Source organism: Lissotriton vulgaris, chromosome 2_1, assembly GCF_964263255.1.
Source record: "Lissotriton vulgaris chromosome 2_1, aLisVul1.2, whole genome shotgun sequence".
NCBI lineage: Eukaryota > Metazoa > Chordata > Amphibia > Caudata > Salamandridae > Lissotriton > Lissotriton vulgaris.
Genome location: NC_141687.1, coordinates 1,249,974,983 through 1,249,999,747, shown reverse-complemented (window position 1 = coordinate 1,249,999,747; position 24,765 = coordinate 1,249,974,983).

Sequence of the window (24,765 nt, the reverse complement as noted above, 5' to 3'; positions counted from 1 at the left end):
ACGTCTAAACTACAGGATACACTATTCCAATGTGCAGAGCCTATTGGGAATATAGGAACTATACTACACCAGCATCCTGCAAGCACAAGTGCTGCTTGTGAATGAACTGTGAAATACCTCTTCCAGGTCAACCCCACACGTATACACAGGTATGTGGGTTGACTTAATATCTCCTTTTTTATCATCATTATCCCACATAACCCTGGTTCTAATTGTTTGTATTCTTTATCTTCAGATAGTTAACTCATGTTAAAATCTTTCCATCTGCCTGCGAACCTACGGCATCTTCATGCTTTTGCTTGATTTATTAACCTCTGCTGCTCACTGTAAATGTTTAATTTCTTCTCATTTCTTTTCACTTTTCTTTACATTCTTATCCACTTCTTTCTTTATTCCTCAGAAACGCTCTGTTTTGTACCATATTCAGACACCTGTCCATTTCTTATTTTTGATATCTTGCCAAAGTTGAAAGTTGGTAAGTTCATGATATTCTTTCGTTCTCCATTTTCTCTTCAATTATTAGTCTTGGGTTTATTTTTTAGCATACTTTTTTTTCCATGTTCTATGTCCCACTTGGTACTTTTCCTATTCTATAAACATGTGTCATATATGTATACATTTGGCACAATTAATACTTTTGATGGCTTAAAAGTTCTCTTTTCAATCACCATTTCTTACTACTTTTGTAATCAGTGGACGCAAGTTTTTAAGACGAAATTCATGTTATTGTTATTTTAGTCTAGTGTACATTATTTTATTTTTACATATAGGAATCATTGTGGATCTCCAGATGAAGCCGTTGTGTGCGCCGAAACGGGTGTATAAGAACCATCACGTAGCCTCCTGATTTTTATGTCTAAATTCCTGGATGTAAAAATGTGTTTTTGAATTGTACCAGTATCAATGTTTTCTGTGATTTTTGTTAAAAAGTTATTGTCTATTCACTGTCTTATGTATTCTACATTTTGTGATTAATGTTGAAATGGTATGTCAACTGCATATCAAGAATTTGATGAATAGAATGATTTTAAAGAATTTTGTATTGAATAAATAAGTTTTTAATGATTTTCTGGGTATACTAAGTCCTCAACATTATCATGTGTTGTAGTTAGGTCAAAAGTTACTTTTGACCTTTAGTTGCCTAGGGTTCTCATTATGTTATTTCCCTGTCCTGTTAATCTACATTAGCAGCAGTGGGTCCCTGTTTTTGACATGCATATACATCCTCAACAGCCCATGGTTCTTAACACAGATGCCAGCAGGATTGGTTGAGGAGCAACAATTTTGGACGAATAATGTCAGCAGAAATGATCCGTCTTGGAAAGGAAGGAATCATCAAACTGGAAGGAACTTAACAGCGATCTACAGAGCTCTCTAGAAGTTCCAAAATCTAATTCTTCAAAAGGATGTTTTAGTGAGATAAGACAATATGTTCTCTGCAGCATACATCAACCACCAGGGGAGCATTAGGTTAAAATTGTTGAGTCAGGTGAAAACAGCAATAGGAATCTGGACAGAATCCAATCTCCTGAGTGTCTCAGCTGTCTCGGTCACTGGAAAAGATGACTTTCAGGTGTATCATATCAGCGGATCCTTTCTCTCCTAAATGAACCTCCCGTGGTCTCAGAGAATATTCAAACAGATCTGCAGGAAGTTTGTGACTCAGTTCATAGTTTTTTTGCATCGAAGAACAATGCAGTGCTTCAAAGGTTTTATTCAAATTTCCAGGAAAAGGGGAAATAGGGAATGGAAGCTCTGCTTATGAACTGGACCCAGAGACTTCTTTATGCTTTTCCCCCTTTTCCATTAATAATAAAAGGATTACCAAATATACAGAAGGAGAATGTACTCATGCTAGTTCCTTATTAGTCAAGACTGTAATGGTTTCCAACTTAGAAGAGTCTAGTGATGTGCCCTCTGTGGGTTCTCCTTTCATGAAGCCATCATGCCCTCCTCCTTGAAATCTGTTACTATCGGTTTGGAGGTTGAGACGCTAACCTTATTAGTAAGTGTATTCCTCATAGTTTGGTTGAGCAGGTTCAGAATTTGAGGAGACCCTCTACTTTGAAAACCTATTCTAGGAATTGAAAAACCTTAGAGATGTGAAGTTCTGTGCATGACTGTTTAGCGCCGTCCTATCATTTTGGCAGGTGTCTGATTCTTGGTGCAGGGGTTTCAAACTTATCTTTCTACTCTCAAGTCAAACTGGTTTGCTATTAAGGCCTTCAGGGGGTTTCTGTACCTCAGAATGAGATTGTCATGCTAGTCAGTAGGGTGTTTAAGAACTTCTCGACATCAAGGCCTGACTTAAAATCATCGTTTACCTCTTAGGATCTTCTTGCAGTTCTTAAATCCCTTCAGGTTCCTCCTTATGATCATTTAGAGGAGGCAGACTTGAATCTTTTTCTTACATGCTGGTCTTTCTGGTTGCTATCACTTCTGCTTGTAGGATTGGTCAACTGTAGGCCCTTTGCTGTTGTCCTCCCTTTTTAAGATTTTTCAAGAACAGAGTATCCTAAAACCAGATCTTTTTTTTCAACCTAAAGTTCATTCTTCCTTTCACAAATCACAAAAGGTGGTTCTTCCTTCTCCCCCCCCCTCTCCTTCTTAGGACTAACTTTCTTTACACACTTTGGATGTTAAAAGAGCTCTTTCCATTTATCTTAAAAGGTCACAATTTTTCAGGAAATCAGACCACCTTTTTGTAATTTTCGATCAAGCGGGAAGAAAGCAACCAAAACGACTCTGAACAGATGGTTAAAAGCTACTATTCTGCAGGCTGAACAATAATTCTCTGAGGGTGGCTCAGTTCAGGAAGATCTGCTAGGGGATGACTACCACTTAGGTGGAGTTCCATGGGGTCTAGATTCAAGAAATATATAGGGCCGCTACCTGGCCCTCAGATTATACCTTTGCCAAATATTACAGACTAAATAACGTAGTTGATTATGGTGTGTATTCTGGTGTAGGGGTCTCTAGTCAGTTCTTGAGTAATCTTTCTCTTTGGTTTATTATTTCTATTATCACTAAGGTGTACATTAAAGATCGCCTGGTGTGCATACATGCGATGAAGTATTATTTAATTGTTCTTGATCAAAGGCATATGATTTGGTATACCACAAGGTATAATGACTGGAATAAGGATGAGGGATGTAAAGGTAATGTTCAAATTACTTACTAGTAATCTTCATTACTCGTAGTCCTACTTGTCACAGTCATTACAATCCCAATGCCTTTGATTTTGCATGGATATTTCAGGAGCATTCTGGATAAGCCGCCCTTATATAGCACCTAGGAGAGTGGGTAGGGCTTAATGAGAATTATCCTGCTTTCTTTCTGTCTGGGAGGTGAAGTCACCTCAGGGAGTAATGACTGTGACAAGGACGAGTAAGACTAAGAATAATGAAGATTACTGGTAAGTAATCAGAGCATCACTATATGATATGTAGCGTCTATGGACAGAACCCTTTCAAGCAAAATTCAGCACTTTAGCTTCTTATCCCTCTCAAGGTGGTGAACATTTCTTACTCTTAATTTATTTAGAAAGGAAGTCAACCCCTCTTGTCCTGCTATTTAACAAGCCATTCTAAAGTGCATAGAGCCAAAGACCCACTACTGGGATGGGAAGGATGGGCAACCTTGACTGACGAGGAAGAGTTGAACTTGGAGTAAGTAAGTTTACAGGTGAGTAACCAGAGCATTACCTCCTTGTCCATCTTCCTCACCACAGTCCTTACTATATGAGCTTATGCCAAAGCAGATATCTGCTTCATTACATCAGGAATATAATGATTGATACATTCTGGTATTGACTAGGTAAAGAACTGCTCTTCTCCTTTTTCGTGTACCGAAGTGACAAATGTTTTGTGAATTGGATGAGGATATGACGACAAGTGTGAAGGTATGACATGGCCTACTTCCTTGCGATTCTGGTATTGTTGGAAGGATGTGGAGTTAATGCCTCTAGTATTCTTGAAAGTTTTGTACATTCTGGATAAGATTAGTATTGAACATTTGGGAATGATATTTTCCCTGTGTGTTTAGCGGCTCTAGACCGATATTAATTGTTGATTTTGGACCCCCATCCTTTTTTTGGAGTTGATTACGCTTGACTACACACTGAAGAGAATCTCTGTCCTTCCAGAGTGTTTAATACTTTTTGGTAAAGGAATCTTTAAGAATGAATTCTTTTATTCTTTGGACCTTCTTCTATTCACTTTTTGATTGGCTTAGAGGTGACACATAATATGAGTGTGTTTATGCATGAGGCACTCGAATAGCGTTCCAATACATATAGCTCAATCGTACCTTTACACTTTAGGGATTCACCCTTAACGTCTAGATCCACCAAAATAATGGTCTGGTTATGTATAACCATCAATTCCTCTGTGGCTGTTTTCTTTATTATCACACAACCAGTGGAACACTGTTTTTTGTTTGTACTCTTTCACTTCACTTTGAATTTTGTTTCATGAGGTTTCTAATTTTAGTGTTTCACTGTTCCTCTTTTGTACACCTTGTTGGTGTTTGTCCTGTGTGGATTTGGACACATGTGGTTATTTGTGTTTGTATCAGATTGTGTTGTAATGTAACATCTTAAAATACACTTTTTTACTTGTATTTAGTATTTTAACAACCTGTTTTTTTTAGTGAGATTATCAAGGGGCATCTATTTGTAAATGTTTGTATGTTATGTTCTTTGTACATGTCATGTTTATATTCATTGTCATTAGTAATATCATATGTAACTTTGTATGGTTGTATATATGTTTTTTTATGCTTGCAGCCCTGACAAAGCCTTTTTCAAGGTGAAACGAATTGGGTGCGCCTTTGTAAGAAAAAGAAGAAAAAATTATGAATTCAAGCAAAAAACTAATGCATCAACTAAGACTTGCATCCGTTTACTTACTCATCTCTTAAATCTATGAAATCTCTAATTAACTGTGGTTGCCTCTCTTTCAATTTATATTACATCAGAAATATTCACGGAATCACTGTGAGATGTTCATGCCAACAGAAATACAACTTTTAATTATTAGTAAACAATGTTATTCATATATCACATGTTTACTTCACACATTAGATGCTAATTTTGCACTTAAAACAACAGAAGCAAAACAAAATTATTAGAAGTATTGCCCCCTAATTTCAGTTTACAGTGATAAAAAACGTATGTGGTGAAAACTAGCTCGGTAGATTACAAATCTCTTCTATTGTCACACCCTGAAAGGCTGCCACATAAGCCAAAACAATCACCAGCGTGATCCATCTACTTAAAATGGAATTTGATGCTTTAAACAAATTCCTACTGGACCAAACATTGCAAATAGACTATCCCCTTTTCGGAAAGCCTCAGTTCCCTCTACATATGTCAAGACATCCCTTTTGACATCTAGCAGGTGCAATTGTGACTGTTGATTAGGGTAAACAGGCAAAATCATTCTCCTGGCTGAGAAAATAGCCACTAAAAAGACAACCTTAAGAGCCAAACATTTTAAGACCACTTCAAACAATTGTCAAAAATTGGAGCACCGGGGGCGTGGCCAAGATGGCGACCTGACCAGACGTCGTACTGTGAGGATCCCCGGCCCTGAACCCCATTTAGCCCTTACTTCTCGCCTGCAAATCCCCAATCACACCGGCAATCCCAGCTCCAGATCAGCGGACCTGCATGACCCGGTTTTAGCCCGCATAGTCCATCCAGCACTCTACAGAGCCGCCGCCTCGCCGAAAAGCTGAGATCTGCCCGGGGGCTGCGCCATCTTGCTCCCCGGGCAGCGGGAGAGCCGAAGCCGGAATCCGGCGGTGGGGCTCCACAGCCGGTCTGTGGCAGAGACCGAGGTGGCGGAAGGTGAGGACCGGGACCCGGTCTGCTTTGGCGAGCCCGAGAGCCGACGATCGCCTTGCAGGCGGCGGAGATGAGGAGAGCCTGCCAGCGGCACCTGACGAGATGCAAAACTTGAGGCCCCGGTCTCGGGCCTACAGGGAGCAGCGAGGCGGACCCCACGGGTGTTTGAGGAAGACATCAGGCCTGCGCAGAAGACCCTGCATTACGGCGAGGCCCCTGCGGGGTCCCCTGCTCCCCGTGGTGGGCTGGCCTGTGGCGGGGCACGCTGAGAGTGCTGCGGCTGGTGTTGGGGAGCCGCAAAACTCAAGGCCCAGGCTTTGGGGCCTACAAACGCAGAGAGGCCCGACGGGGTGTCGCGGCGGAATCGGCTGCCCTGGGAGATTTGAGGAGCCTGTATCGCTCTCCATCCTGCACGACCCCGACGCTTACGAGGTGAGGAGGGTGTCCCCTGCCTGAGGGAGCCCCGAGACTGAGCACTGCACGACGGGCCCAAGGGCAGGGGGAAGACATAGCCTGCTTGCTGCCACACACATTCCCCGCCAAGAGCTGGTGCGCATTCTGCCCTTCCCGGCTACTTTGACAGGGCTCCATCGCTGCTGTGACCGAGCTGGGTGTAGGCGGAGTGGGCAATCTTGAGACCCTGGCTCTGGGCCTAGGCCGAATCGGCTACTGGTGTGCAGATGGTGGTCCGAATTGAAGCTGAGAGATAGTGCCCGGCGCGAGACAGCACTGAAGGCTCGCTAGCCCATCCTGCCCGGTAGCGGTGCCATTGTCGACAGGTGAGAAGGGTCACGGAGGGGGATAGGGGCCGAGCCACGAGCTGTCTACTGGGCCAGCCGGGTACATCTAGGAGAGCCCCGGACGAGAACGGGGGGCCCCGAGTTGCAGTGACTCCTGCAGGGGGTGCCCGCCGTAAGAGTTTGCACGGGCCCCGGCAAAGTTGTTCCACCATCCTGGGAGTGCCCACCCAAAGAGCTGTGCTTGACTGCACACACTAATCCACCCGGCCTCCGGAGACTGTGGGCCTGTGGCGACATGGCCAACATGGGTCGCAGGGGCGGCCGCACTATAACTGAGGTGCTGGCCAAAAGCACTCCAAAAGGGGAGAAGAATCAGAACCCCCCCTCGCCGGTGGGGACGACTTCCAGACTCTGAAGCAGGAGCTAGCTGGGGAACGACGCGAACTCCGCCGAGACGTCGTTGACTTGGGAATGCGGGTGGCCTCGATGGAAGAAGCAGACCAGGCCCGCAGGGGGAAAGTGGAACTCTTGCAACAGGAGGTCCTCCGCCTCCGGGAGCAACAGGTGGACCTCCTAGCACACACGGAGGATCTCGAAAATCGCTCCCGATGGAATAATATACGGGTCCGGGGAGTGCCACTGAAAGCAGAGGGGAATAGTGTCACTGGCTACCTACAGGAGCTGTTCAGGGAGATTCTTGGAGAGCCTGCTGAGTTTGACATTTGCATCGACCGCGCGCACAGGGTCGGCTTGGCGCGTCGAGCACCTTCCCCTCCACCGGACATTCTTGCCTATCTCCCTGACTTCCCTTTGAAGGAACGGATCCTGAAGGAAGCCCGCCAAAAGCAGCCTCTCCACTTCCAGGGAGTCTCTGTTGCACTCTTTCAGGACCTCTTGGTCATTACACTCTAGAAGAGGAGGGCCTTCCGGGTGGCCACGACTTTCTTGCGAGACAATGGAGTGCCCTATTCCTGGGGTCACCCGTCTCGACTTATTTTCAAATGGAAGGGGAAACTGCATCAGCTCCGCTCACTCCAGGAAACGTGTGCCCTTCTGGAACTCGACCCAGCCGACGATGTGGTACAGGGGGAGACCTCACCTCGACGATCACAGGAAGGGCCCGCACAGCATTCCCTTGGCGGGTGGCAAAGAGTGGGGAAGAATCGCTCCCCTAAAGCGGATCTTAAACCTGACCCGACGACCATTGCCAAGGAGCAGGTGGCGACCATACAGGAAGTGGTCAAAGACACGGCGGCCCCACCTTGAGGCACTATAGCTAGGGGATTTGTCTCTATTGCATTGTATTCACAAGGGGGGGCCACTGGGGTCGCCACTGTCACAACTCCTCCACGATCGGACTCTACAGGCCTGAACTGTGTTTTGATAGGCCTGGGACCATGGTTTGTTCTTGGGGTTTCCTAGTTGGGGTTGGGGGGGAGGGGGGATGGTGGGGGGGTTGGTTGTAGTACGGAAGGGGGTTTGGTGGGGAGGGGGGGTTGGACGGGGACGGGGTGGGGGTGGAGGGGGGTCCGCAGTTGGGGGTGGAGGGGGGTCGGGGGAAGGGACATGGGTGGGAACCAGTGTGCAATGAGGGGTGGAGTGAGTCAGGGGGGGGGCAGTGGTGACAGCAGGGGTCCGATTCTTGAAGGTACAAAGCGAGTTGAGGGGTTTCCACTCACTAGATGATGTCGCTAACTTTAGGGACATGGAATGTTAAGGGACTGAACTCCCCCCAGAAGCGTCAAAAGGTTTGGAAATATATTATTGATCACCAGCTCGATGTCGTGGGGCTTCAAGAGACCACTTATTTATAGGTCGTCCGCTTTCACGAAGCAGAGGGTATGTATAGGCATTTGCTGGGTCATGGTGAAATGCCTCCTGCGGGGTAGATTGTGCACCTTTGTCGTATTGTATGCACCCAACTCCGGTCAGAATGGCTTCCACCACACTCTATTGGGTAGGGTCTTGGATTTTGCTGAAGGGCCTCTGCTCCTTATGGGAGACTTCAACCTGGTCTGGCAGAGGAATAGGGATAGTACTCACGTCCAAAAATCTGACATGGGCTCCTTTACTCCAGAGTTGCAGCAGAAGGTTTTGGACATGGGCCTTTTTAACGCCTGGCGGTTTCTATACCCCCGGTCTAGAGACTACACTTTTTTTTCACACATGCACCGCTCATATTCCCGAATAGATCACTGCTTTCTGAGTCAATCACTTGGGGGCGACCTTCGCGAGGCCAAGATCTTTCCCTTGTCGATATCTGATCATAGCTTACTAGCGGTGGCCCTCCGGTGGGTTGTGGGGAGTAAGACTGACCCTAGGTGGTACTTCCCGGCGTCCTTGGTTCAGGATTAAACCTTCTGTAAAACATTGAGGGGGGCTATATCGGAGTTCCTTGCCCACAATGACACGAGGGAAACCTCAGTCTTCACCACATGGGATGCTCTTAAGACTTGTATCAGAGGGCAATGCATGGCACTGAATGCTGCGCTTAACAAGCAGCGAGCCCGTGAAAGGGAGCAATTGGAGAAAAAACTCTCCCTTTTGGAGAAAGCACACAAAGAGAACCCTTCTAGGCACGCAGTACGGCAACTTACGGCTGTCAGGGGTAAGCTGAAGGCGCATTATAATAATAGAGCAGAATACACTCTACTAAAACTATGGCGTCTGTCCTACTCCCAGGGCAACAAGGGGGGGAGCATCTGGCCAGGCAACTTCGGGACAAGAGGGAACGGGAATACATCGGGGGATTCGGGACGCGCAAGGGGAGCTGACGCATCAAGACGACACTAAAGCTGAGCTGTTCGGCTCCTTCTACCGCGCTCTTTATTCAGGGGACTCGCTAGATACTGCTGCGCAGAAAGACTATCTGCAAACGCTACCGTTACCCCAGGTATCAGCAGAGTGGAACGAAGCGCTCACCGCGCCCTTCACTAGGGACGACGTGCTGGCAGCTATTAAGGCCTTGGAACCCCATAAGGCCCCGGGGATGGACGGATACACGGCCATTTTTTATAAAACCTTTGCTTCGGAACTCAGCCCGTTTCTAGTCCTCCTATATAAAAGCATGATGGACGAGGGCGCGACATCGGGCACGATGGCTGAAGTCCTAATTTCGGTCATTCCCAAACCTGGAAAAGACTCCAGTGCATGTGCCTCCTACAGGCCGATAGCCCTCTTAAACCTAGACGCGAAGCTCTACTCCTCCATCATTGCCCAGCGGCTCAATGACCTGATGCCGGCACTCATACATCGGGACCAATCTGGATTCATCAAGGGGCGGCAGACCCATGACAACACGAGACGGGTGATACACCTGATCGAAAAGGCCAACAGGTTCAAAATCCCAGCGGCACTGGTGGGGCTTGACGCCTAAAAGGCGTTTGACAGGGTGGACTGGGGGTTTCTCTTTCAAACACTGGCCGCATTCGGCTTCCCCTCTAAATTCTTGACGATGATGCGGGCGAACTACCTCTCCCCCAGATCCAGAGTATTGGTGAATGGCCACGCGTCCTCCTTCTTCGCGCACTCCCGGGGCACTAGACAGGGATGCCCACTTTCACCCCTACTTTTTGCTCTAAGCATAGAACCACTGGCAGTGAGGGCCAACCCCGATATTCACGGCCTACCCTTCACTGGGGAAGCGCACAAGATCTCTCTTTGCAGACGATGTTGTTCTCTCCCGTGCTGACCCGGCCCAATCTCTCCCTCATGTCCAAGCGGAACTGGAGCGCTTTGAAGCAGTCTCGGGTTTCAAGGTCAACTATGGCAAATCTTACGTCCTTAATCTCACACTTACCCAATTTGAGGTCCACCGTCTTGCGACGCTAATACACCTTCCATGGGCCAGTTCTTCTATTCTCTATCTGGGAATCCACCTGACACCCACGCTGGGGAAACTCTACTCTGCTAACTTCCCTCCCTTGTTGGCCAAGATTCAGGCTGATTTGAACCGCTGGAAGCCATTGTTCATATCTTGGCTGGGAAGGATTCCTGCGATCAAGATGACTCTTCTCCCCAAGCTCCTATACTTGTTCCAGGCCCTGCCCATTGAACTTGACGGAGAATTTTTCCGGGGCGTGAAATTCATGATGCTACGCTTCATCTGGCAGGGGGGTCGTGCACGCTTCTCCTTCGCCATACTACGTAGACTTAAGACGGATGGGGGGTGGGGCTACCCAATATGCATCTATACTATAAAGCGGCACAGCTTCGAGTGCTAGTGGTGGTCGCAGCAGGAGTCGGAAAAACACTGGCTACATATGGATTGGAATGTGGCGGGGAGGACTATCTGGGACCTTGTGTGGAAGCCCAAGAGTGACAGGCCCAAAAATGCTTACATCAGTACCCCCACCTGCACCAACTTGAAGGTTTGGGACTCTGTCTCCAGGGACGATAGGTGGACTACATTTCCCTCTCCCGTTACACCTTTACACTTTAACCCTGCTTTTCCCCCGGCAGCATCGGAGGGGCCCTTTGATGCCTGGAGGGAGGGGGGTTGTCTAGCACTCACACACCTATTCCACAGCTTTGACCCACTCACCTTCGATAACTGTAAGAGGGACTACGGGATTCAGGAGAAGGAACGCTATCACCACGCTCAGTTACTCCACAGGGCACTGTCTCCCCCAGTGAGGGATGCAGCCACACGCCCTCTCACAAAGTTTGAAGCCTTTCTGACCAAAACCTCCTCCATGAAAGGTGCTATCACCTTTATTTATGGTTTCCTACTAGCCACCGCGATCTCACCCAGACCCCGATGCATGGCCATGTGGGAGGGAGTCCTTCAGCAGGACATTACTGATGCAGAGTGGTCACACTTATGGTCAGACATATCCAATTTTAACCACTCTATGGAACTTAGGGAAGCACATATGAAAACCATGATGGATTGGTATCTTCACCCGGTTAAACTGCGACAGATATTTCCTAACACTTCCGATAAATGCTGGAGGGGCTGTGGGCTACTAGGAGATTTTCAACACATATGGTGGGACTGCCCTATCATTCGCCCATACTGGGAAGAAATTCTTGCCCAAATTAAGGAGATATTGGGGTACCCCATTCCTACCTCGATGGCCACTACCCTTCTGGGTCTCCGTGATCCTAGTCTCGAACATCAGACTAGGGCGAACAAGAAGATTATGTGGCTTTGTATCGGGGCGGTCAAGCTCACTCTGGCTGCTGCATGGAAACGAGGGGAGGCACCGGCCATCTCCCTCTGCCATTCACGGCTTTGGAGGCTACTGGGTTTGGAGAGTATGGCGGACATTTTTTTGGATGATTTCAAAAATTTAGAATTCCGTTGGGGCCCACTGGTTAGGTTTTTGTCCCAAGGCTTGTCATCTGCAGTATGCCCGGCTAGTGTTCGATCTCTCCACCTATTTCAATTTTGAACTCCCACCTTTACGTACCTTGACTCATGTCCTTCGGAGAAGCTACCACCACGGGGGAGGGGGTAGGGCCGAGGGGGGGAGGGGAGTGGCGGGGGTACGGGTTTTGTTGTTCTCTATATGCATTTTGAACTAGCTATTCCCACGGCATTGCCCCTGGGGTACGGGCATACAGCAGGGTGCCGTCTGAACTCGCACAAGGTGGAGTCCGTAGCCCTGTCCAGGACACTTGGAACTCTGTCACCCTGCCATAGAGGCTTTGTCGGACTGTGGTTGACCCCCGCTAACCACACAGACTACCTGGGGTCTCCACTCATGTCAGTCACTGTGCTTGTAGAAGCGTAATTCTATCTAATGGGGGTCTCGGCAGGCTACTCTCCTAGCGTAAGGGTGCACGTGGGCGGAAGCTACGATATCCCCTGTGTGGGTCAATGTGCGGGATTGTCTCATCTTCTTCTTCTGTTTTAAAACTCAATAAAAATACTTTTGACAAAAAAAAAATGAAGCACCTTCAACACTAAAGGTAGGTGCCAGGAAGGAGAAGGAGACAAATGTCTTGGTCTCTTAAGAAAATAACTCTTAATTAGTCCAGACACCAAAGGCTTCAAATGATCTAACTGAGGGTTTCTGAATGCCTTCATGGCTGCCCATTGGGCAAGGAGAGTGGAATTAGCAAGCCCTAAAGTGAAAACATCATATAGAAAATCCAAGACCTTAATAGGTTCTACAGAGAAAGCTTCATAATCCCTATCCTTACACCTTTATACAAAAGTCTTCCAATGTGTGCAATAGGCTTTCGGGGTAGCCAGGTGTCTTGAGTTCTAACTTAACTCTACCACCTCAGACTAACACCTCTTAGCTACTAGATATAACTGTTTAAGAGCCAAGCCGCCTGTAGACGTAATCTCTCTAGCAATATGAGAGGGAGGTAGTTCCTACTAGAGGGTAGGAATGCAGATGAATTATCCAATTGAGCTGAGCTGTCAGCTCCAGTAACAGAACCAAGAATGTCTTTCCTATCCTAGAACTATTGGCGCAATAGCTTTGTCTTCCCTAATTTTCTGAAGCACCCTGGAAATCATAGGAATTGGACAAATGCATTCAGGGGAACTAATGGTCACCTGAATGAGGCAGTATCCATCTTCCAACCTTTTGGGCTGGGAATCGTGCAGAAGTATGAAAGTAAGAGCATTCCTCTTAGTGACAAACAGGCTGATCATAGGGTGCTTGAACTTCCTCTGTAATCGAGGATAAGGTAAGGATACTGAACCAATTGGAGGAAATACTCTGCTTAGATTGTCCGTCTTCCTATCCTCCCTTCCCCGAAGAAACAGTGCTTTCAGAGAACTGAATTTGCTCCACCAATGAACAAATGTTATGTGTCAATAGAATAAGGGATTTGGTTTATGTACCTCATCACCACTCTTGTGTCTGTCCTTGTAAGAAGTGGTTTGCTAGTTGAGAAGGGTGAAATACTACTCAAGCAACATCCTTAAAAGTCACTCGATTAACCTGACCTTTATTTTCTGGTAGCTTGGCACAAGTCAGTCAGGCTTGACTTAACCCGTTTAAAGCTTGTAAACATACCTCCCCAGTGCTGCGCTGTCCATTATCCGGTGCTGAAATGGACGTCCAACGGTCGCACGCAGCACTGGGGAGGTAGTGCCCGTGACGACCATTGGCCGACGGCAGCACTAAAGGGGTTAAAGACACTGTGTAAAGTATTTAGGCCCATAAAAAAAACAGCATTACGCCTGTCACAGGAGATGAAAGAGGAAATACACATTTTGGAGGTCAAACTCAAAACCTTCCAAACAACAACAGAGCTGAAAAAAGATTGGAGGAACTGAACAAAGGAAAGACAGATTTTAAAATAACACTAAAAGACACTAAGGGGTCCATTAGGATGTAGGGCGGATCGTCACTGCCTGCATGGCGGTGGCGATCCGCTCTACATCCTACCCCGCCCGCCACCCATTTCCCCCCGCCATATTAGTATGGCGGGGGACGAGTTTTTGCACCGCCCGCCGCAATGTTAAAAATGTGAGATGCGCCCGCCAGTGTGGTGGGCGCATCCTAATCTCACCCACGAGACCGCCGCACATATGGCGGGTGGTACCGTTTTTCGTCAGGATCCGCCCGCCATCCTAATGATGCCCTCAATATCAGTAATTAAAACAAGCATTTGCAATGCAATAGGTCTCTCATTAGGAAAGTTTGATCTTTTGGTATTGTAAATGATCTGTTTTTTATTTTTGTTTTTTAATTGTGAAAATATAGAAATTAATAGCTTTGTCTTTTACAATGCCAATAGTTTAACTTTTTTCAAATGTGACACCTTTTGCAATTGTAATACAATGTGTGTTGTTTGTACGTGACTTAGATGTATTGATATTACAAATAACAATGGCTTCTAATGAAATGTAATAATTAATTTTTAAATAAAAGTTATTGTAATGTATAAGGGCAATTGGTAAAACTTTTGCAAATAACTTGTGTGAAGAATATGTTTAGTGTATTTTATTGTCACGAAACTCCAAGAACATAATGATAATATTAACACTTTTTTGACGTTTGTAATAAAGTTTGCAGCATTGAGAGAACATATTTGAACCAGTTGTTGTCGGATTGTTGCACAGATTTCTGCTGCTGTGGTGTCGCTGAGTGATGTTGTGGTGGCGCCAAGTGATGCTGTGGTGTTCAGTGATGCTGTTGTAGGGCATAGTGAAGTTGTGGTGCCCCTTAGTGATGCTGTTGTGCCCCTGAGTGATGCTGTTGTTGTGCGATACATAGATAGAGTGAGTGCGATAGATAGCTAGAGGGTGGGCGATAGATTTCTAGAGTGAGGGCGATAGATTTATAGAGTGAGGGTGATAGATAGAGTGAGGGCGATAAAGTGAGGGCGATAGATAGATTTAGGGCGATAGATAGTGTCAGGGCGATAGAGTGAGTGCAATAGAGTGAGTGCGATAGATATAGTGAGGGTGATATAGTGAGGGAGATAGATTTAGGGCGATCGATAGTGTGAGGGCGATAGAGTGAGTTCGATAGATAGAGTGAGTGCGATAGATAGAGTGAGTGCGATAAATAGAGTGAGTGTGATAGATAGAGTGAGGGCGATAGATAGAGTGAGGGCGATAGATAGATTGAGTGCGATAGAGTGAGTGCGATAGATAGAGTGAGGGAGATAGATACTGGGCGATAGATAGAGTGAGTGCGATAGATAGATAGAGTGAGTGCGATATTTTAATAGACTGAGGGTGCTAGATCGATCGAGTGATGGCGATAGATGTGTGTAGATGTGTGTGTGTAGTTGTATGTGTGTTGTTGTTTGTGTGTATGTGTGTCTGCGGTTACTGAAGGATGTATGTGGAAGAGTGCAGCAGATCAGCATATTACAAGAGAACAGGGAGTTAAAGAAGGATGCGTGTTGAAGAGATCAGCACAGGAGAATAGAACTGGGAGTTAAAGAAGGAGGTGGGGTGGAAGAGAGCAGCATATCAGCACAGGAGAAGAGAAGAGAACAGGGAGTTAGAGAAGGATGTTGTTGGAGGAGAGGAACAGATCAGCACAGCAGAAGAGAATAGGGAGTGAAAGAAGGAGGTGGAGTGAAAGAGAGCAGCAGATCAGCACAGCAGAAGAGAATAGAATAGGGATTTAGAGAAGTAGGTGGGTGGAAGAGAGGAACAGATCACCCCCGGAGAAGCGAACAGGGATTTAGAGAATGATGCGTGAGCAAGAGAACAGCAGATCTGCATGGGAGAAGAGAACTGTGATTTAGAAAAGGATTTGCTGGAAGGGAACAGCAGATTAGTACAGGAGAAGAAAACAGAATTAAAGAAGGAGCCGGGTGGAAGAGAGCAGCAGTTGAGCACAGTTGAAGAGAATAGAACAGGGATTTAGAGAAAGAGGTGGGTCGAAGAGAGGAACAGATCATCACAGGAGGAGAGAACAGGGAGTTAGAGAATGAGGCGGGAGGAATAGAACAGCAGATCTGCATGGGAGAAGAGAACTGGGAGTTAGAGAATGAGTTTGTGTAAGGGAACAGCAGATCAGTACAGGATATAAAAGCTGAGTTAAAGAAGGAGGTGGGTGGAAGAGAGCAGCAGATCAGCACAGGTGAATAGAACCGGGAGTTAGGGAAGGTAGCGGGTGGAAGAGAACTTAATTGTAGCACATGAGAAGAGAACAGGGATTTGGAGAAGGAGGCGTGTTGAAAGAAAACAGCAGATCAGCACAGGAAAAGAGAAGCAAACTGAGTTAAAGAAGGAGTTGGGGTGGACAAGAGCAGCAGATATGCACAGGAGAAGGTAACATGGAGTTAAAGAATGAGGCGGGTGGAAGAGAACAGCAGTTCAGCACAGGAGAAGAGAACAGGGAGTTAGAGAAGGAGGCAGTGGAAGAGAGCATCTGATTATTATAGGAGAAGAGATGAGACCAGGGACTGAAAGAAGGAGGTGGGGTGGAAGAGAGCAGCAGATGAGCAGAGGGAGAAAAGAAGAAAAGAACAGCGAGTTAGAGAAGGAGGTGCGTGGAAGAGGCAGCAGATCAGCACCGCAGAAGAGAACAGTGAGTTAAATAAGGAGTTGGGGTGGAAGATAGCAGCAGATTTGCACAGTAGAAGAGAACTGGGACTTAAAGAAGGAGGCGCTGGAAGAGAGCAGCAGATCAGTACGGGAGAAGAGAAGTGAACATGGAATGACAGAAGGCGTTAGAGTGAGTGAGGGCGGTAGAGTGAGTGAGGGCGGTATAGTGGTAGAGAGAGGGCGGTGTAGTATTGTAGTGAGTGTGTATGGTGATAGATCGAGTGAAGGTTGATTTGGAGGGTGGAGTTTGAGGGTGGAGTTGGAGGGTGGAAGTGAAGTTGGAGGGTGGAGTTGGAGGGTGTAGTTGGAGAGTGGAGCTGGAGGGAAGTTTTTGAGGCTGGCTTTGGAGGGTGGATTTTGAGGGTGGACTTGGAGGGTTGTGTTTGATGGTTGATTTTGATAGTGGTTTTGGAGGGTGGATTTGGGTTTGGAGGTTGTTTTTGAGTTGGAGTGTGTAGTAGGGGTTGAAGGGTGTATTTGGGCTAGAAGGGTGGGTTTGGGTTTGGAGGGTGGACTTGGACTTGGACTTGGAGGGTGGAGTTTGAGTGTGGTTTTGTTTTTTGAGGCTGGAGTTGGATGGTGGAGGGTGGAGTTGGTGTTGGAGGGTGTATTTGGCGGGTGGAGTTGGAGGGTGGAGAGCTGAGTGTTGCTGTGGTGGTGCTGAGTGGTTTTGTGGTGGTGCTGAGTTGTGCTGTGGTGGTGCTGACTGATGCTGTGTTGGTGCGTGGTGAGGCTGAGTGATGCTGTGGTGGTGCTGAGTGATGCTGTGGTGGTGCTGAGTGATGCTGGGGTGGCACTGAGTGGTGCTGGGGTGGCATTGAGTGGTGCTGTGGTGGCGCTGAGTGATGCTGTGGTGGTGCTGGGGTGGTGCTGAGTGATGCTGGGGTGGTGCTGAGTGATGCTGGGGTGGCGCTGAGTGGTGCTGTGGTGGCGCTGAGTGATGCTGTGGTGGTGCTGAGTGGTGCTGCTGAGTGGTGCTGTGATGTGCTGGGTGGTGCTGTGGTGGTGCTAAGTGATAATGTGGTGGTGCTGAGTGATGCTGGGGTTGCGCTGAGTGATGCAGGGGTTGCGCTGAGTGATGCAGGGGTTGCGCTGAGTGATGCAGGGGTTGCGCTGAGTGATGCAGGGGTTGCGCTGAGTGATGCAGGGGTTGCGCTGAGTGATGCAGGGGTTGCGCGGAGTGATGCAGGGGTTGCGCAGAGTGATGCAGGTGTTGCGCTGAGTGATGCAGGGGTTGCGCTGAGTGATGCTGTGATGTGCTGGGTGGTGCTGTGGTGGTGCTAAGTGATAATGTGGTGGTGCTGAGTGATGCTGGGGTTGCGCTGAGTGATGCAGGGGTTGTGCTGAGTGATGCAGGGGTTGCGCTGAGTGACGCAGGGGTTGCGCTGAGTGATGCAGGTGTTGCGCTGAGTGATGCAGGGGTTGCGCTGAGTGATGCTGTGATGTGCTGGGTGGTGCTGTGGTGGTGCTAAGTGATAATGTGGTGGTGCTGAGTGATGCTGGGGTTGCGCTGAGTGATGCAGGGGTTGTGCTGAGTGATGCAGGGGTTGCGCTGAGTGATGCAGGGGTTGCGCTGAGTGACGCAGGGGTTGCGCTGAGTGATGCAGGGGTTGCGCGGAGTGATGCAGGGGTTGCGCAGAGTGATGCAGGTGTTGCGCTGAGTGATGCAGGGGTTGCGCTGAGTGATGCAGGGGTTGCGCTGAGTGATGCAGGGGTTGCGCTGAGCGATGCAGGGGTTGCACTGAGTGATGCAGGGGTTGCACTGAGTGATGCAGGGGTTGCGCTGAGTGATGCAGGGGTTGCGCTGAGTGATGCAGGGGTTGCGCTGAGTGATGCAGGGGTTGCGCGCGAGTCTAACAGGGGCAGAAGGGCACAAAAAACGAGTCTAACAGGGGCAGAAGGGCACAAAAAACTAGTCTAACAGGGGCAGAAGGGCACAACAAGCACTGGCGTTGCCAATAGGTCTCGCAGTAGGAAAGTTGGAGCTATTACAATTGCAAATAACAATGCCTTTTATTTTTGTTTTCATTTTAAAAACATAAAGGGCTTTGTCATTTACAAAACCAATTGCTCCAACTTTCCTACTGCGAGACCTATTGGCAACGCCAGTGCTTGTTTTTACTTACTGTTCCAAGATGGCAGGCACCAGTGTTGGAGTGGTAAATTTAAAAGAAGGGCCTGGGTCAAATTGAGGAGCACTTAGGGAGAAATAAAACAAAAGCCGAGCAGGACGAAGTGCAGTGGGAAAAAACATGACAGGCCTGTTGGGTGGGAGACCGAGTGCATGGGTGGAGGGGGTGTGAAGGCAGAATTAGCACAAAGAGGAGAGCTCAAGAAAATACATGCACTCCCAAAACGTGCAGAAAGCTAAAGAATAATACAAAACAATAATCTCGTAAATGTAAGAAGAGGAAGGACACAAGTCATCCCAAAACCATGATCAGAAACAACCACTTATAAGCAATGGGCAGACCCAAAGACCACTGTTAGTGTTGGTACTGTGCTCTAAAAGTGTTTGACAACAGACGCCTGAAGCGTTCTATTGGCGAGGCCTAAATAGGTGGGGAAGAAGTTAGAGGAAGGTCCCACGAATGGCACAGAAACAGCTTGAGCCTCTTCGAACGCCCCTCACCCCACCACTCACAACTGCTTGCTCCCCTCTGCCCTCACCATTTGGTAGAGTCTGACAGGTGTAGCCCAATTAATGTGAAAAACACTAGGTGCGCAGCTGTTTCCTGAAACGGGGAGAGGGTGCGGGGGGGCAGCGGGGTTGCTCTTTCGGTATTTAAAATAGCCTAGTCGATGCTCGCAGAGGGGCGAGTTCAAAGTTAAGAGCTGACTACTACAGGCTTCGGGTGGGAAAACTGGAAAGCAAATGCTGGGCCTGGATGGGACTGCCCACCCTGGGGAAAGGGCTCAACCATCACATTGCTGAGTCGATCAACACCGTTTTGATCGACAGCTCTGCTGTGCGATCCGAGACCCATCTTTGCAAGCATCTGTTCTTGGAAGACAGCTGTTTAGGGGTGATGATCAGACATCTGCGAGCAACCAGGGTGCCTTTGAGCTTTTTTTGTGAAGATTTGCCCTCAACAAACACGCAGCTGTCCTTCACAACACCGAGCTACTAACACTATGATCAGAAAAGAGAACTACCCAGGATCACACAACACGACAAAGAGGTTAGCTGGGATCTATGACCACCTTGGTTCCACAACGGCCAACTTGACCACTAGACCGCGTCATCTTCTAGAGTGAACAGTCAGTCAGGGAAAGGAGAGTGCTGAGGCTTCTCTGCACAATATGTTACGGGGCCTTGGATATTGTAGAGAGGCTGACTACCAAACATCAAAGTGTCACCCTAAAAAATCCTCACATTTTAACAAAAGCGGAGTGGTTTCTGCTTTGATGGAAGTGGGGGTCAAACCAGCTGCCAGTGGCTTCGGAGCATTAGTCCAAAACAGAAAGTGAGGAGCAGTTTCAAAAGTTTGCTTACACAAAAAGAAACATTAAATAAATGCACGCACAGAGACAAAGTGAAGAGCGGCCGGGAAACTGAAAGTACGGTGGGGCCTTGGATATTGTAGAGAGGCTGACTATCAAACATCAAAGTGTCACCCTAAAAAATCATCACATTTAAATAAAAGCGGAGTGGTTTCTGCTTTGATAAAAGTGGAGGTCAAACCAGCTGCCAGTGGCTTCGGAGCATTAGTCCAAAACAGAAAGTGAGGAGCAGTTTCAAAAGTTTGCTTACACAAAAAGAAACATTAAATAAATGCACGCACAGAGACAAAGTGAAGAGCGGCCGGGAAACTGAAAGTACGGCCGGCCACCGGCCAGCCATGATTAATTAGGGGAGGAGAAGCCGCAGAGCACACGCTGGGCGAAGCCCTTTGATGTGCTGTGCGGCCGTTAAAAAAAATGCAATTAGGAGGGAGGGAGGCTGATGCGCGTGCTTGTTTGGTCACGTGATTCACGTGAACTTAAAGAAAACCGCACGAACGAAACCCTTGGTTTCACGAGCATTTTGAGGACATGAATTCTCGCTCCGCTCAATGCGCTTGCGCGCATTGATAGGTCGCGAGACCTAAAAAGCAAGTATAACAGAGGGCGGAAGGGCAGAAAAAAACAAGGGTAAAACTAACAGAGGGCAGAAGGGCACAAAAAACGAGTCTAACAGGGGCAGGAGGGCACAAAAAACGAGTCTAACAGGGGCAGAAGGGCACAAAAAACGAGTCTAACAGGGGCAGAAAGGCACAAAAAAGTGAGTCTAACAGAGGGCACAAACAAAACACGGCCACAAACTGAAATTAAATAAACGCGTCCGCGAAATGAAAAAACGAGGGGTGAGAGGGGCGAGGGGGGGGTGGTGAGAGGGGAGGGTGGTGAGAGGGGAGGGTGGTGAGAGGGGAGAGTGGTGAGAGGGGAGAGTGGTGAGAGGGGAGAGTATTGAGATGGGAGAGTGGTGAAAGGGGAGAGTGGTGAATGGGGAGAGTAGTGATAGTGTAGAGGGGAAAGAGTGTTGAGAGGGTAGAGTGTTATCGCATTTGTAATGCAACATGTTTAGTATTAACGTGATTTAGATGTATTGATATAACAGATAACAATTGTTTTTTCTAAAATAATATTTCATACTTAAATAAAAGTAATTTTAATTTATAATGGCAATATCTTAAACTTTACTAAAAAACTTTTGTGAATGTTATGCTCAGTGTATTGTGATGTTGTTCCTGAGTGATGTGGTGGTGTCCCTGAGTGATGTGGTGCTGTCCCTGAGTGGTGTGGTGGTGTCCCTGAGTGGTGTGGTGGTATCCCTGAGTGATGCGGTGGTGTCCCTGAGTGATGCGGTGGTGTCCCTGAGTGATGTGGTGGCGTCCCTGAGTGATGTGGTGGTGTCCCTGAGTGATGCGGCTGTGTCCCTGAGTGATGCAGTGGTGTCCCTGAGTGATGAGTGGTGGTATCCCCGAGTGATGAGTGGTGGTGTCCCCAAGTGATGAGTGGTGGTGTCCCTGAGTGATGTGGTGGTGTCCCTGAGTGGTGTGGTGGTGTCCCTGAGTGATGTGGTGGTGTCCCTGAGTGATGTGGTGGTGTCCCTGAGTGATGCGGTGATGTCCCTTATTGATGCGTGGGGGTGTCCGTAAGTAGTTTGCCAGTGTCCATGAGTGAGGTTAGGGTGTCCCTAAGTAAAGCGGTGTTGGCCATGAGTGTTGCCCCAGAGTGATGTTTGTCTATAAAGTGATTTGTAAAATGTGAATGAGAATGTGAGCATGTTTACATAAAAAAGTAGAAACGAGTTTGGGCGCGTAAATTTCACATTTTAAAAAAAAGTATTGTAAGTAAATAAATGTAAAGCACCTGCTAAAAGCTTAAATATCAACTTTTTCATAAATATCCAGTGGCTAATGCAGGTGCAGAGATGGTATTATTTACCTTTCACAGATTTCAAATGTGACATTTTGCATTTTTTCTATGGATGGGCTCGGTATTATTTCCCACAAAATAATACTGTCTATTTTTAGAATGAGCATGTAGTGTGCTGAAATGCTCTTATTCCGTCTGAGAGTTGAAGCCCCCTTTCCCCGTGGCTGCAAACCTGAGCACTTTTCGGAAGGAGCCCCATCCTCCGTGGCGCCCGTCCCCCCTCCCGCAGATATGCAAGGCAGGGCTTCTTTTGTCTTGCAGGCGTACGAGGAACAGGTGTGAATTGGCGATTGCCCAGGCAATTCTGCATGAAAACGGGCCTAGACCTTGACACTCCCAGCTCCAGCCAAGTCACTACTAGCCCCTCGCGTAGGTGTCTCCAAGTGAACTGCAGCCTGCAGTTTCAATAAACACACTCACCCGACAAAAGCATAGCATACAGGGAATGCCGTGCATTGAACGATAAAGGTTATCAGAGCTGTATCCCTCCACCATCCTTTCACTCATGTAAAAAGGCGCAACTTGCGTTGGAAGGACTGTTAAGGAGATGTACTACGAAAGGAATTATATTGCAATTCAAAGACAAAACGTATTTCCTGAAAACTGTGACAGTGTAACATTATCTTAAATGCGTGTTCATACACAAAAGCTGACTGTCACCATGCCAAAGTTTGTGTGATTTTGGAGCTTTACCTTTCCAAATGTTGCCATCTTTCGTAAAAAAAACTCTTTTAAAAGAGCACTCCACAAGCAGCATTTCTTTTAGTAAAGACTTTCAGTGAGCTGGTCTTTGCATGGGAGCCAAAAAGAGCAGGGGAGTGAGCGAGTGGGAGGGAAGCCTGGCGACAGGGGGCTGGGGAGGTGATCCCTTTGATCACCTCCCCAGCCCCCTGGGGAGGTGATCAAAGGCACACAAGGCCCTCTACAAACTAGGACCCGAATGCCTCAACACACAACTGTCCTTCTAAACACCGACCTGCCAACTAAGATCCTCCAATCAAGCCCTCGCTGCAGTTCCACGCATCCAAAGATCCACCATGGGAGGAAGATCCTTCTCCTACTTGGCGGCCAAAACCTGGAATTCTCTCCCCACACACCTCCGCCTCACCCAGAACCACATTTCCTTCAGGAAGGAACTTAAAACCTGGCTATTCGATAAATAATGCACCCCCTTCCCCCAAGCGCCTTGAGACCCTCTGGGTGAGTAGTGCGCTATACAAATTCCTGAACTTGAACTTGAACTTTGAAGGCATTGCGCAGAGGGGGGCAGGGGAGAGGAGGCGGGGGAGAGCTCCTTTGAAATGCGGCTGGGGAGCAAATGGCAAGCTCGTGCACGAGCACGTGCACTTGCCGAATTCCGGCCTCCTGGTTCAGCTCCTGTTTTGGCCACTATAGATCGACCATCTGCAATGCGCAAGCGCATTGGCAGAGGTCGACCTAAAAAAGTGCTAAGAATTTTAGCCACAACAAGGTATACCCTTACATCAAGGAAACTATCACCTGACCGGCAAAAACCCAGGGTACAACACAGATACCGATGGATCTGACACAGGTTCCGACAGTCCAGACAATAGCTTTGGCCGCAGGAATAACACATGAGGTCAGGGCTTTGGATGGCCACCTTATCAACCACCACCATTCCCTGCGCCACCATTCTACTATGGCCCCCCCACAATACCAACCACAACCATACCCTTATTGGGAAACAGGCCCACAGCAAGATCACGTGGGATGATCGGTTCCTTTTTAGGGAAGAGGCAAAGGCATACAAAGAGGAAAAACCGAGCGAGGACAACAGATGCAATGGGCACAACCCCTGGAACAAAGGAGGTTGAACACAAAGAGTATGGGACCACTGAACTATCGAACAACCAGCAACAACCTGTAGTTGCTAGAATGCACTTGTTTTAGAATGTAACAGTCAGGCTATTTCAACTGATGTAAGCAGTTCTGCCTCCCCTCCCACTTTGCTGAGCAAGTGATATCTGTCTGACCATGTTAGTCTATAGCTATTCCTGTGTATGCTTCTGCCTTCTATTTGAGTCTACATGCTTACTGTGTAACAAATAGGTTATAAAAAACCCTTGGTTTCTATATTCATTGTACTACCTCATACAGTGCTCGAGGGTGTTGTATTGATGTAGTCCCACTCATGAGTGATTAATAAATGCCAATCTCTATTTTGTTGGTTTAAGGACCAGTGGACAGATAAGGGTGAAACCCTGCACAGGTGGGCCTGTAAAAAGGCTCATTTACATGAATTGGTGCCCGACTCGTGGGGCTCATCGGAAACTGGGCCATCCAAAGGAGCGGTCTTGATGGAAGACAGGAATCTACTGAGGAGGTACCCTGCAGGAGGAGACCCTTTGTCTTTGCAGACCGACGTGTTTTCCCGGTTTTCCTGATCTGACCCTCTGGGTGGTGGCCGGTCCCGACTGAGATCTCTTTTGGCGTAGGTTTTGCAGTGACCATTAGGTCAACCCAGAGCTTGGCAGGTGGAGGTTGGAGACTTTGGTTTGGTAAGGTCGCTGAAGCGGCACTCTTGTTTGGGATTTGCTTGGCCAAGATTCTGTTTTTGTTTGTTTGTTTGTTGCATTAAACAAAGGCAGGTAATGAGGAGATGTTTGTCTCTACTTTTGATACACTTGAAATAAATACTATTTGATTATAATATTCTATTTTATTATAATATTTTTGGCATGCCTGCTCCTAACACACTTTGTAGAATGTGTTGCTGTCTTGGAGGTACCAATATGGATCTAGAAAGTAGTCAGCCA